A 15,015-nucleotide genomic window follows, 5' to 3' on the forward strand; every position below is an offset into this window, starting at 1 on the left:
TTCTCACTGTGCTTGGCAGATATTGATTCCCCTCAGACCTACCTTTAGTTTCCCAACACCATCATTTTATGGGTTGCCCTCACCCCTCTCCTGGGTTGTGTCCCATTCACTTTCCTTTCTTAGTTTACTCCCTCATGTTTGTGGAGCACATCCTTCCATAGCACACTAAGAAAGGGCACATGAGAAGGTTTTTGTTTTTGTTTTTGAGATTTTATTTATTTTTTGAGTTTCTAAGAAATTACACTTTATTAATAGGTTGTCTGGATGTAATATTCTAGATTGGAAATTCTTTACCTTTGGAATTTATAAGGCATTGATCCTTTGTCTTCTTTGTTCTTGTTAAGATGCTAAAGCCATTCTGATTCCTGCTCCTTTGAATATGTGTGTATCCTTTTGTTTTTGTTTTGTTTTGTTTTGTTTGTTTTCCTCTGAGCAATGCTAACATCTTCTCTTTATGCCCAGGTTCTAAAATTTCACAAGAATATGCCGTGGTGTGGGTATATTATTATCCAATTTACGGAGCAGTTGGTAAGCCCTTTCAATATCCAAATTCATGCCCTTCAACCTGGGAAATATTATTTTATTATTTTTTTCATCGATTTTTTCTGTTCTTTCCCTCTAGAACTCATGTTATTCATATGCTAAAATTCCTGGACTGATCCTCTAATTTTTTAATTTTTTTCTCTTATTTCTTCTCTCTATATATTTGTTCTAATCTCTAGGCAAATTCCTCAACTTCATCTCCCAGCCCTTTCACAGAGTTTTTCATTTCTTCCATCATGTTTTTAATCTCCAAATGTTCTTTGTTTAAAAAAAGTGAATTTTTTAAGCATTCAACTTGCTTCATAAATACAATATCTTTTTATGTAATAATATTAACGCTTGGACTTTTTTTTTTTGCTTGTTTAAATTTTCTTCTCTTATTCCCCTATATAGTCTCTGTTTCCTCCAAGTTATTTTTCTTCTGCCCATTCGCTTCATTTTGTGTGTTCCACATTGAAGGCTTTTCTCATATTTCTAGTAATCTCAGGTTATCTCTTCAGGATTGAGAGTAAAAGTGATTAAAAAGCAGTTTGGCAGGTTTTTTTAAATTTATTTATTTATTAATAGTATTATGCCTTTACATTCTAAGATGTTGTTGTGGAGCAGTTTGGGGGGAGCAGGGAGGGGAAGGGTGAAGGAAATAGGGTGGTAGGAGTAGGAAGGAAGGGGAGCTTAGTCAAGGCCCATGGCACCCCCCTCATTCTGGCAGGGAAGTCCAGGACAACTTCCTGCGGCAGCTGGGTGGTCATCACTGGACTGGTTGCAGACATTGTGGGGGGCATGCCTCAGGCCCTCAGCCCTCCAATGCCCCAGCTCAGGAGCCCAGGGCACCTCTATTGGTGGCCTGGTGGTTGTTGCTGGGCTGAGTGTGGTCATTGGGGGAGCATGGCTGAGGCCCACAGCCCTTTCCACTCCCTGGTTTGGGAGGCCAGGGGGCTTCCGGTCCTTCTAAGTTTTATAGGTGTTCTTTGGTGGTGTTAGAACTTTGCTAATTAATACCAGACTTTCTCTCTGATCTGTGGGTATTTGGGGGTTTTTTTTTTTTCAGTTCTGTGTTGGATTATTCACTGTTCCCACCACTTCAACTCTGGACTGAACTAATTTCTTGTCCTCTGCTTACTTCTAAAATGAGGGGACTTCCTGTGGGGAACATCACTTGAACCCTGTAGTTGAGCTAAATTGCTGCTTTGCTGCTGATTCCCTGAGGAAGGCTTTTTGTGCAGCTCAGGTTTTAATGGATGACCTTGACTACTGCAGGTCTCTTGAGGTCTGGTACACTTGGATTATATGGAAACTCTGGTCTGGGCTTGAGTCTTTTCAACAAAGTGCACCCCTGCAGTTCTATATTCCTGACCAGTCTCCACTGAGTGATCCTGTGCTGATTAGAGGGCAGATCAGCTGTCCTTGCTGTGTCCCAGTGTTCCCCCACTAACCTGTCTCCCCCACTGCTTGTACTCCAAATACTTCCCATGGGGAGGGCCATGTGCAGGTCCCTGTGATGACTTACTGGCCTCTGAGTGGCTCCTTTTTTCAGTTGTCTGTGGCTACTCACTCCTATGTGGGCCCATGGGAACCCTGTTAGTAGTCTTACTAGCCTGGGGGACACCAAGGCCCTCTTCTCCTCTGCCATCTTCAAGCAAGTTCATATGAAGGGCACAACTGCAGCTTTTGCCAGCTCTTGCTCCACACACTCACCAGCTCCAGGCTTGAAGCAGCCAGGGCTTGAGATGGTGGGAGTGGTCCGTTCTTTCTCTCATCATGTCTTCTCATGCCTTCATGAACTCCGTAGGTCTCTCCTCCTCTTCCCCTGAGCTCTAGCAGCCCCAGCTCGGCTGTCGTTGCTTTTTAATAGTTGTAAATTTGTTGATTTGTGGGAGAGAGTGACTCTAGGGACTGTCCATTCTGTCATCTTGACTGGAAGCCCAGTTTGGCAGTTTTGAGCAGATGAGTATGACTTGTCAATTCTGAGATTTTCTATAGGTTGATCTGAGCAGGCCATTTCTTGGGGAACCCCCAATATCTCTATCTTTAGGACTTTCCTCTTGGACTGATTGTGTTCCTCATAAAACAGTCTTCCAAATTCCTGCTGAAGGGTGGAGTTCTGGCCACCAGCATTCTGAGAACCCACAGGGAAGGGGACTGGGATTCTCCGCATTCAGTATTTCTTAAGCATATGGTCATTTAATATCCTTGCTTTTAATATGGTAGCTGCTCCCTTAACTGTGCCTAATATACTCCTGTCTACACACACTCTCCTTTCTTATTTCTAGGGATAACCCTTCAAAACACTCCTGGGATGGACGAGGGGATAGTTGTCTAGCACTGCAGATGTGCAAGATCTAGAGATGTAATTGTTTCTCAGACAGCTTTTACCCAATCCTCTTTGTTTCAGCCCCTGCTTTTACCCCAGGTCTAGAGATTTCTAGAACTGATAGCTCCTGAGACTTAGAGGATTCTCCACATGAACTGGGTTTTCCTCCACTCTCTGAGGCTGTCTCTGAGATTAGATCTGCTAATCAGTTGCTGTTCATTCATCTCTTTCCAGATTCCAAAATACTGTTGCTATTGTCTCCTCACCTAGTCCTCCAATTCTTGTGGAGTTTTTTCTTTCTTTCTTTAATCTCTTTACTGTAGTTTCATTGTGCTTTTGAAAGATAGTGAAACTAGGTACATATGAGGATACTTCAAAAAGCTTATGGAAAAATAGAATTAAAAGGTAATACTAACCAGGCACACTGCCAGCACCTCGGGGCCCTGCTCAGAGATCTGAGGCATTGAGCTGGGGATGGATCCCCCTCCCACAACCAGGCACACCACCAGCACCAAGAAGCATGCCAAAAACATCACCTGCATGTGGGTGGCCCACCATGGCCACCACAGTAACCACAGCTGCAGTAAAAGTGGCTAGATGTCACAACCACCACACAGATGGCCCGCCAGCCACTGGAGTGCATTGACACAAGGAGAGTCACCAGCAGAGACAAAAGAAAAGAATAGGATGTCTCTCTCCACAAAGCCCATTCCAGAGTGACAGAAAAAGCACCTGCTCTATGATAATATTGGGGGACCTGAACACTCCTTTCAGCATTGGACAGATCATCTAGGTGACAAATCAACAGAGTAACCATTACTGTTTCAGAGGAAGAAAAGAAATCTAGGGTTATCAGTGGTGGGAGCGGGGAGAGAAGGGGGATAGGGGGAGATTGGACAAGGGGCATAAAGAATAAGCACAATTTGTAACAATATACATACTAATAATGTTGATTTGATCAACATATGTCAACATCGAATCCCAAAAATATTTATAATCAATTATGATTCAATAAAAAATAAATAAATAAACAAAATTTTTTAAAAATACTAATTTTTTGATGAACTTTTTGAAGTACCTGTGCATAACTCAAAGCTCCACATTTTTTATTTCAATGACATTATTTTTTATGCTCAAATTATCTAATTGGTCCTTTTTCATATTGTTACATTCTTGTTTTCATCCTGTTTCCCTCATAATTTCTTTATTATTTTCCAATGGAAGTTTTGATTTTATTTACTTATTTGAAATAATCAATGCATTTACTTTAAGGTCTGTGTGATTGTTCTGTAAAATTAATTTCTTCTGAAGTGAATCATGTTCTGATTGTTGGTTTGTTGGCTGTTTTTCCTCATATTAGCTCTTACTCATCAGTTTTGTATTTAATGCCATTTGAAGTATGAGGTGTTCCAGTGTTTTTCTTTTACTTTTCACTTGTCTCTCTTTCTCTCTGCTTCCCTCCCCACCCCACCAGCAATTCACTTCCATATTCAGTTACCGTGTTGAGCAGCTTTGGGGGTCCTAAATCCAGATCCAGTCATGGTGAGGGCAGTCAGAGGGACTGTCCTGCAGAACCATCAGACTGAGCAGATCCAGGCTGAGCCAAGAGGAAAGCTTGGCTCAGATTTTGGTCAAAAGGCTGTGTTCCATCCTTCTCTCCCAGCATGGAGCTGGATGTGAGCCATTGCTCCTTCAGCATTGGAAGCAGGTTTGTTTCTAGCCTTCTTCCATGAGTGCAAAGGATGAGAAGGGAATTCCACCCTAGCCCTGGGCTTCAATCTGTGGGATCCTACCTCTGCTTCCCCACCTCACAGGGAATACTTTTGACTCATTTACCACCACTGACTACTGCTGCATCCAAAATCCAGCAAATCCACTGATGCTTTCAGCCCTGACCACTGTTTGTGTTTCTGTGCCAGCTTGAATCTTCAAAAATGCTTGTCTTGTATTTGAGCCGAGCTATGCCTTCTTCTGTTTTCTCTTTTTATTTTATTTGGCACTGCTATGTTTCAGGAGCAGAGAGGGGTTCTTGAACATCCCACTCCATCTTGACCTGGCTGTCAGTAGGTATTCTTACAGTTAGATACTTGGATTGTATAAACCTCAGCTGTGATCAAATTCTGATGACCAGAGTAACCAGACCACGTCAGCAGTGGTATGAGTGCCACCTTAGTCAGGCTTAATTTTGTTTCTGTCTGTTACATATTACTAAAGCACCAGACATATAAAAGGCAGTCGAGACTAAATATTAGCCAAATCCGATTCTGAGTATTCAGAATTCACAGAGTAATAGAGCAGAATTTAATGAAATCGAGACAAAGATTTGGAGTTAATCCATTCCTGAGACACACAGCTATAGAACTTCACCGGGTTATAGTAAGAGTCAAACGAGTGCTTTGTGTAGAGCACTTAGTACACTGTCTAGCATGTATTGAGTCTATTAGGATGCACCCGGCACTAGAACACGCTACAAAGGGGCCAGAGAATTCAGAAGGTATAGAGGTCTTTAGAGGATCATCGGGAAGAGAGAAACAAAAGGGAACAGGATATTATTCTCCAGCCAACATGGGGAAAGGATTAAAAACAGAGAAAGATGATTATCACCAATGAAATGAAGTTTTCCTCCCTTCCAGTCAACTTCACCCTGTACACATTAAGCAAAGAATTATCTACAGGCTGCATAAATACAGAAAAGCTACGAGAAAGACAACATAGCTCCTGGACCCTCGAATATATTAATTGATACATTCTATGTGGGCTGGGATTCCTCTGTGCTGTTCATAGCTTTGTGCCTAGCACATAATGAGTATTTAATAACTGTTGAATGAGTGAATAGATTAAAGATGCTCAGAAAGGAGTTGCTGTGGGGGATCCCAATGCATGTACCTGTGAGAAAGAATTTTCATGGTGGATGCAGAGAGGTAGCAAATCAGCAGAAATGATATCCTCTCAGCCTCCAGGATTTAGTCCAACTTGAATGCAAAAAAAGGAGAATAAAACCAAATAAGTACATGTCTAACACTGGCCATGGGGAGGATCAGAGTAGAGTTATTCAGGGACAAATCTTTACATCGGAGAAATGGTGAGGTCTGAATTATAAGGTAACCCACCCCACAGAAGTACACACCTCTGTAAAGATTCACTTATTGAATATTGGGGCAGGGAGGGGAGTGATATAGTATTCCCTGTCAATTAACCAAGTTAATTCAATTGTATAGTAAGAGTGCTTGACCTGAATTTCAGATGTTCTCAGAAATACTAGGAAAGGAGAATATGACAACCAGGAACAGCCCTTAAAACAAATTATGGTCCTGCATGGCCATGTGGGAAGAAAAGAAAAAAACAAATAAATATTAAAAAATTATGAGAGGATTCAGAAATAAATTGCATAGATTACAGGGCTATCTGTGTGATCCCCACATTCTCACAATGCAGCTGGTTTCCCAATTCTGAGGTTCTTTAGAGGTGAGTGGCTGAGGTGATAAAGGCCATTTACTATGTATGTGCTGTCAGAGATGTCACTTCTTCCCCTCTGGTCCTCACACTCCTATATCCTTAAAATGAGAAGGTGTCTATCATGAATATTTTGATTGCAAATAACAGAAAACTCAAGCTCACTCAATCAAGAATTCCCATTTATGGGCTTGTATGACTGACAAGTCCTGGAGATGTAAATAGGCTTTTCAGGGTTAACCTTTTCTCTGTCCCTCTGTTCTGTCCGTCTCTATGTTGGCTTCTCTCTTGACAAGCCCTCTCCACTTGGTGGCAGGATGACTGCCGGCAGCACCAGACTTACATCCTTGCTTGTGTAAGTGGAAAAGAGAGTACACCTCTCCCACAGTCTCAGGGGGAGTACTAAGATGGCATTTCGCTGGCTCCAAAGAGGTCAGGTACCCTACCCTAAGGCAACACTGTGCCGGGGGATTTTGCGGTCTTATTCCCCTTGTCTGACATGCATGCCCACCCCTGAGCCAGGAAGGTTAACTGAGGCAGTCGGGGGTTAGACCAGATGACCTCATATTCAAGAATTCCAAGCTTTGTTTCACTTTAACATCATCCTCCTTTCCTTCCTCCTGCCCTAAACAGTCTTCCTGGCCAGGTGCTTAAAGCTTCCAATCAGCCAAGTCCGAAGACAGAAATGGGCCATGAAAAAGGAGGAAATGCAGCACACCAGCCACACAGCCAGATGTATACACAACTCTATTAATGTGTTTTAGAGAACAATGCCTACCCCCCCCTTCACACCTTCACATATTCCCCACTCGTGCCACCCCCACATTCTCACATTTCCATTGAAATGATGAGATCAATGCTCCATCCTCCCAGGATATCTCTGTCTCTTCCTCACTCCTGCACTATTCCACCTCATGCTGGGTAGATGAGGCAGGTAGGTGATCTGAGAATGTTTATCTCAGCCCCTTCTTGTTGCCTCAGCATGTTTATTTCCCCCCTTCTTCTCTCTGCCCTTGCTTGAAAGATGCCTGCAGTGTTGAATGGATGCATTCAATTGGGGATTGAAGATTAGAAAGCTCGTCATTGCCTATGAGACCTCTCCTCTGCCTTGTCTCTCCAGCTTCTTCTTCTACTGCTTCTCTCTAACCCTAGCCAGAGAAATTTCCCTGCTTTTAAGGACTCACATGATTCTATTGAGCCCACCCAGGTAATCCAGGATAATCTCTCAAACTTGAGTTCCATACCCTTAATTACATATACAAAGTTCTTTTTGCCATGTTAATGTAGCAGATCTTGGGACTCATCCATCTCCATAATTGCTTGAGCTAATTCCTTATAAGTTTTTCTACATACATATACCTCTTATTGGCTCTGTTTCTCTCAAAAATCCTGACTAAAACACAGAGCATAGCCCAAAGGAGAACAAGAAGGCATTGCAACCAATAAAGAAAAAAATCTTCATTTATTGAGCCCTGACTTTGTGCACCTTACACACACACTAACTCCTTACACACAATCTCAGTTGATTTCACATTGAAATAGCACTATGATTCTTTAGAGATAAAGAAGCTGAATCTCGGAGAGGTTAAGTAACTTGTGTGTTCAAGTTCCCACAGCTAATAAGTGGAAGGAATAAGAAATGATCCACATCTGTCTGGTGGCTTATTCATTCTGCTATGGAGTGAATAATGGGATTTGATCACCCAAACCTCAAACGAGGGAGGCTCTGGCTCTCAGGATCCCCTGAGATCCTTTCCCCAACAAGATGCAACCAGACCATCCCATTCATAATCTCAGGTCACGTTATGTGTTAGAGCAGAGCCTTGGGGTTCAAAAGCTTCTGATAGAAGCTTATTGTAGATCAGGAGGAGCAGAGAGCAGGATTCCCAGGCTGAGACTTGGAAAGGGCATTGTAATTGATTAGCAATGTCTGTGAAGGAGTTCAGGCCATGGTGACAGCTCATAAGTAGCATACAGTTGCCATCTCCAGAAGAGGCCATCCAGACTTTCATTTCCAGGACTAAAAGAGGGAACACCAATTGTGCTTTTACAATCCTAGAAACTTCCAGGAATCAAGACTTTAATTGTGCTTTATGTCTAATATGGCAGGGAAAACAAAGGAATCAGGAAGAACTTCATAAGGAAAGTAGCAATTGTAATAAGTCTTCAAGGGAGGCAGGCATCGTGGTTTAGTTTTATTAAAAGGAAAAATATTAAAAATCAGAATAAATCTGGGTTCAAATCCCAGATATATCTCTTACTGACTGTTAAATGCAGAGTCTTTAATTGTATCCAAACATCTAGCACAGTGTCTGGCAGAAAATAAATGATCTTTCGCAGTATGTGGAATAAATGTTAATATGTGGAGCATATTACTGTACCCTCCCTGCATATTATCCTGAGCACATTAATATATCTTCCCTGCACTTCAGTTTTCTTGTTTGTAAAAGAAACTTAATAGCACTTCCTATGGAGGTGTTATGAGGAGTCTGTGGGATTAACTATATACAATAATCAGCATATAGCAGAAACTCATCAGATTATTCTAACACCCCCATCAGAGTTACTGCTCTTAAACATTAATTAATAAGGATATTTACTAGTCCCTACTAAATACCAGCACCTGGGAATCAAAGGGGACAGAGGTGTGAAAGATCAAGAAAAGAGGACACAGGTTGAACCTTAGAGACTGCCAGAGCATAAGGTGTTAATTGCAGCAGCAACTTTTCACTTAACCATAACTGAGGAAGTCAAGAGAGGGCAGCAAAGAGCTATGGGGCTAAAAGGAACCTAGAAATCATGGGACAGTAATGCAGGACAAAGCCTGAAACCAAGCCAGTTGTCAGGACCTTCATGCTGGCATCCTGGTTCCGCCACTCACTTGCTGTGTGATATTAGATAAGGCACATAACCTCTCTGGTCCATGTTTTTCTGTCTCTAAAATGAGGATAATTATATACATAGGTCTCAAGTCTATTGTAAAGATTAAAAGAACTGGAAGCTTTGCTGAGTTCTGCAGTAGGATTGTCTCAGGGCAAAAATGGAGATTGCACACACTCTTAACTCAGAAACAAGAGACAAGAGAAGAGCTGACTTGGGGATTGTATAAATAAGATTTTTTTAAATAATAAAGCATAAAAAACAAGGTCAAGTGTTCAGATTCCTGTACCGGCTGGCAGCCAAAAAATAATTAAATAAATAAATAAAATAATAAAGCATATGTTATAACAAAACTAATAGGGACAATTCAAAGGGTGCATATATTCCCCTTGACCTTCAGACACACGCATGCAATCTGAAAAGTGACTGGGGCAAAGACCATGCTTTTTTTTCACCAAATCCCATTGATTTTCCTCCATCCTGGCCACAGGGAAGACTGGTTCAGGCCCATAAAATGTGAAGGAAAGAAATGTCTGTCACTCTCAGGCTGAAGGAGTAAAAAGCCCCCGTGTGACTCCTCCAGCTTCTCTCCCCTTCTGCCACAAAACCAGAAGCATCAATTAGCCCAAGTCCCTCTTCTGACTTGCTTTTGTTCCCTAACATGAGTGGAAAATAAACCACTGTTGTGTTAAGAGAGATTTGGGGTCTAAGTGTTACTGCAGCATAGCCAAAGCTATCCTAATACAGTAACAGAAAAGGGGGTGGGGGGAGCTAAAGATGGAAGCAGGTGTGTCAATATTAATATAATACAATAGTAAAGGCATTAAATTTTACAATATAATTTCATATTGATTAAAGTGCACTCCATCAAGAAGATATGTCACAATAACGTATGAATTTAAGCACATGACTTCAAATTTTTATAAAGAAAGTCTGTTAAAAAGGTTAAGGAAAAATGACATCCCTAAGAGAAGAGTCATACAAGAAGCCAGTGAAGGGGTTTGAGCAGAGAAGCGACATGGTTTGACAAGTTTTCAAAAGATCACTCTGACTATTGAATTTTTTAAAAATAGACTGCAAAGAGGCAGAGGCAGGTGCAGGAAGCCTAGTTAGGAGGCTATTGTAGCCATCCAGGTCAGAAATCCCGGTAGCTGGGACCAGAGAAGTAGCAATACAGGTGATGAGAAGTGGGCAGGTTCTGGAAATGTTTGGAAAGTACAGACAACAAGGTTTTTGGACAGATAAGATGTGATGTTCAAGGGAAAGAGAAGGACAAGGACAACATCAAGGTTTGGCCTCAGCCACTGGAAGGATGGATTAGCTGCTAACTTATGTGGGAAAGGTCTTGGGAAGAGCAGGTTTGCTGGGAGAAGACTAGGAGTTTGATTTTGGACCCAATCACAATTTCCTATCAGACACATCCACAAGTGGGGAACTGGATCCATGAGTCTGAAGTTCAGAGTAGAGATTTGGACTAGAGATACAAATTGGAAGTCATCAGTTTATAGATCATATTTAAAGCAATGGGACTGCATGAGAGCATCTAGTGAAAGAGCTAAGTGAGGAAGAGAGCCGTCCACGAACTGTGCCCTGGACACTTCTACAGTAAGAGGCTAGGGAGATCGGGAGCAACCTGCAAAAGAGACACAGAAGGAGAAGCCAACTGTAGGAAGAAAACCAGGAGACTTCATTCAGTGAGTGCCAAGTAAAGAAAGTGACTTGGGGAATCCAGTATCATCAACTGTGTCAGATGCTGCCAGCTGGTTAAGTAAAATAAAACTGATTTCACCATTGGATTTAGTGACACAGAGGCCATTCAAGATCTTGAAAAGAGCTGTTTTTAGTAGAGTAATAGGAGTGAAAGCTTAGAGTAGTAGTTGCAAAAAGAATGGGAGGAAAAGAATTAGAGATAATTTGTATGAACAACTATTTAGAGAAATGTGGCCATAAACTGATGCAGAAAAACAAAGCAATAGCTTGAGGGGAAAGTGGGATAAAGAGTAAAGTGGTTTTTTTTCCCAGCTAGGAGAAATAATCTGTATGCTATTTGCATGACTGTTTCTCCTTAAATATATAGTGAGACTCTTGGTTCCCAGGCTTTCTATTCCAGTGGAAAGTGATGAAAAAACATGATAAGCTCGTGACTGCTTCAAAGACACCACATTCCACATGACAAGCCCCAGCAGTGCAGCTGCCTCCAAACTGGCACTGTCAGCATCACACCATGAGGCCAATCAATTACAGATGAGGCGATATAGAAGACCATCACCTCATTACCATACTGCTTTTTATTTAATTATTTTTTATTATCAAAAGACCTCATTATGCAGTTTAAAGAGTTGAAGAGTATCACGAGGCTTACAACAAGAAAATTCTTCTCTGGCCCACTCCTCCCTACACCCAGACCTCACACCCCAAAGCAATCACTTTCAAATCTGTCATTTATTTCTTCTCTTGTTTACTGTCACATTTCTAGATCACATGTTTACATCATTTTTTTAAATTTGGTTTTTCATTTCAAGACTAACTTTTGACTTCATAAAATGGAAAATAAGTATTTCGCTCTTTTATCCCAACATCACACCCATATCCTTATATTCCTTCTTTATCATTCTCTCAATAAAGTAATATCAAGATATTTTGTTAAATTAATAGTTAATGTTTACATTATTGACTATAAAAATGTAATTCACAGCTGAGTCATTTGATATGTTATGATCACATATCTTTGTATGGCTTTTTGTTTTTCCTAAATTAATAATTGCCTTGGTTTTTCATTTGCATAGCTTTCTATGTACCTATAATTAATGCATACTCAAACTATCCCCAAACTATTCCCAAACGGAACTAAAAATCCAACTCCATACAAATAGGTAATCCATTAGTTCAAGGTATTTCTCAGAGACACACGTCCTGAGGCTCTACACACTCCTGCTCGTCCCTGGACTGGTTGCTGTCTTAGCCTGATGCAACCACTCTCAGGATGAGAATTCCTTTCCCCTCTGTCCTCTTTGGAGAAATTCTTTTTTTGTTGTTGGATCCAAGCTCTTCCTCTTTCTTGGTTTATTCTCTATTTTTGCCACTTTCTCTGTAGCTTCCTGAGACAGGATGCCTGATAAGGATATTTTTATGACCTGGCATATCTGAACCATTCTCTATTCTGTCACCACACTAATAGTTTGACTAAACATAGAACTCAAAAGTGGACACGACCTTCTCTGAGTCTTTTGGAGCCATCATCCCATTGTCTTCTAGTATGCAGTGTTGCTGCTTAGAATCTCAGTGCCATTCTGATATCCATCTTTTTTTTGTGGTCTCCTTTTACTCTCTGGAAGCTTTATACATTCTTACTATCCCTTATAATCTTAAATTTTATGATTACATGCCTTGAGACAATTCTGTTGTCATTTATTTTCCCCAGACACTGAATGAACTCCTGAATTTTGGAAACTCATATCTTTTAGTTTGGGAAGTTTTTCTTCATTATTTCTGTGATAATCTTTTTCTCTCCATTTTTTTCCTTTCTTTCTTCCTGTAATTAGTCAGATGTTAAAACGCCTTGCCTGATTTTCTAATTTTCTTATGGTTTCTTTATTATCTTCCATCAATCTATTCTGCATTTTGAGGATTTGATTTTATTTTTGTTGTATTTTATTTTAGAAATCTCCTAGTGCAAAATAGGAGAATGTTTTAATTTTCTTACCAATTTATTAATATTCCAATGTCTTTTCTGCTCTTTAATGCCTCTTTTTTATAGTATCTTGTTCTTGATTATCAATACAGTTTTTAACTGTTCAATCAACCGTATTTGTTGAGTACCCACCTTGTGCCAGTCATGAGTAACGGAGATAGAAAAGTGAACAAGATAGTTTGTGCCCTCACAGAGCTTACATTCAGCTAGGGATGACAGAGAGTAGACAACTAATAGATGGGCAGTATAATGTCAGGATGTGATAAAGCTACAAAAAAAAAATTAAACAAGGAATGGATATAGAAAATAATAAGGAGCAGCTATTTCAGGCCTCCTCCTTCATCTCTCATATGATATTATGGTGTTTTGAAGTTGATGTCTGCTCTCTTTACAGTTTCCTTCAAGTTCCTTTTCTGTCTATTGACCTGAATCTTGTCTTTCATTCTAGCGACTTTCCCCAAGAAGCTTGGCTGTCCGCTCATACTTAAGAGTGAGGCACAGGTCAGCATGCCTGGGAAGGGTTGCTTGGTGTATGGGCATCAGCAAAGGGCAGTTGAGAGCAGCACTGGCCTTTGGGGATAGGGGATATTGGTAGCAATCTTCTCCTAGTTGGGGTCTCCCTAGAGAGGTCTTCTCAATGCTCCTGTCTAGTAGCTATGAGCCTGGCTGCCAGCATTCTGGGAGCCAAATGTGGGAAAACAGGCTAGGGATCCTTCTTTTAGGTTTTCATTAATCCCCATTTTCAATCTGGCATCTGACTCCTACCCTCAACTGTGCCTGGTATCCACAAATCCAGAAGCTCTGTGGTTCAGCTTCTCCAGAGAGAAAACTTGCATCCAATCTTCCGCTGGGCCAAGGTGAAGAACCTGGGGTCCAATCACTCTGTATTCAGACTTTCAATTGTCTTCCCATTTTTAGCTCCAGCCTATCCCTGCTGTGGAGATACCTCACGTCCCCAGCACCTCAGTCTTTGGGGAGTTCTGCAGTGAGCCTCAACCAGTGTCTTATTAGCATCCCCCTGCCCCTCTGCAGGTGCTTTCTTCATCTCTCAGATGCTCAGCTCTCCTTTCATGCTCTCTTTGCTCTTGTGGGTTATGTTAGTTTGTTTCTGTTGCTTATAACAAAATACCTGGAACTGGGTAATTTGTAAGAAAACAAAATGTATTGCTTATAGTTTCAGAAGCTAGGAAGTCCAAAGTCCAGGGAACACAGCTGGTGAAGGCTTTCATTGATGGTGACTTCAGTGACAGCAGGGTATCACATTGTGAAAATGGTGGAACAGAGAGAGCAGAGACTAACCTCCTCATTCACTTTCTTTTGCAAGCCCTCAGAACCATGCCCATGACCACCATTATTAATCCATTCACTATGGCATGGTCCTGCAATCTAATCACCTCTTCAAGGCCCCACCTTTCAATTACCATAATATGATTTCCCACCCTTGGCAGTTACAGTGGAGATTTAAGCTTTGATAAGGTTGTGGGGGGCATCCAGTCTACAGCATGGGCTCATACCTTTTTTTTCCTTTTTGCTAACATTTTAGTAGAGTCATAGAAGGGAACACATATAAAACTATGTGCTCAACCTCCTATATTTTAAGCAGAATAACTCCATTGTGGCAGCCACTCGTAATTGCTGTTAACAAAACAAAAATAACAATTCTGAATCATTGTATTAGTCTTAGTTTACCACTGGGCAAAGCAGGGAAAATCTGATCTGACACAGAGGAATTCGGCCCTGTGGGATGAAGTCTTCAGATTAACCATCAAAAATAACTCAGAGACAATTAGCCTAAGGCTTGAGGATTTCATCATACACAAGTAGATACGAGGTCGACTGCATGGGCATGTGACCTGTGCAATTGCTCAAAAAGGCCCTGTGCTTGGTTTAAAGTTCCACTGCCACCATCTTGAAATTATCAAAAAATTTTTTTAAACAAGTGGCCACTTTTTCATTTTTCCTAGGCCCCATAAATTATGTAGCCAGTCCTGAGTACAAATGAGGTACAGGAACCCTGTGAAGACAGTCTTACCCACCAAAGGCAAGAGTAAGATGTGTACAGGCAAAAGCCATGAAGTTCACAAGGAAAGATCATCTGATTTAAACAATTCATTATCTTGTCAGTTCAGGATTGACG

Source organism: Galeopterus variegatus, unplaced genomic scaffold (genome assembly GCF_000696425.1).
Source record: "Galeopterus variegatus unplaced genomic scaffold, G_variegatus-3.0.2 Scaffold1983, whole genome shotgun sequence".
Classification (NCBI taxonomy): domain Eukaryota; kingdom Metazoa; phylum Chordata; class Mammalia; order Dermoptera; family Cynocephalidae; genus Galeopterus; species Galeopterus variegatus.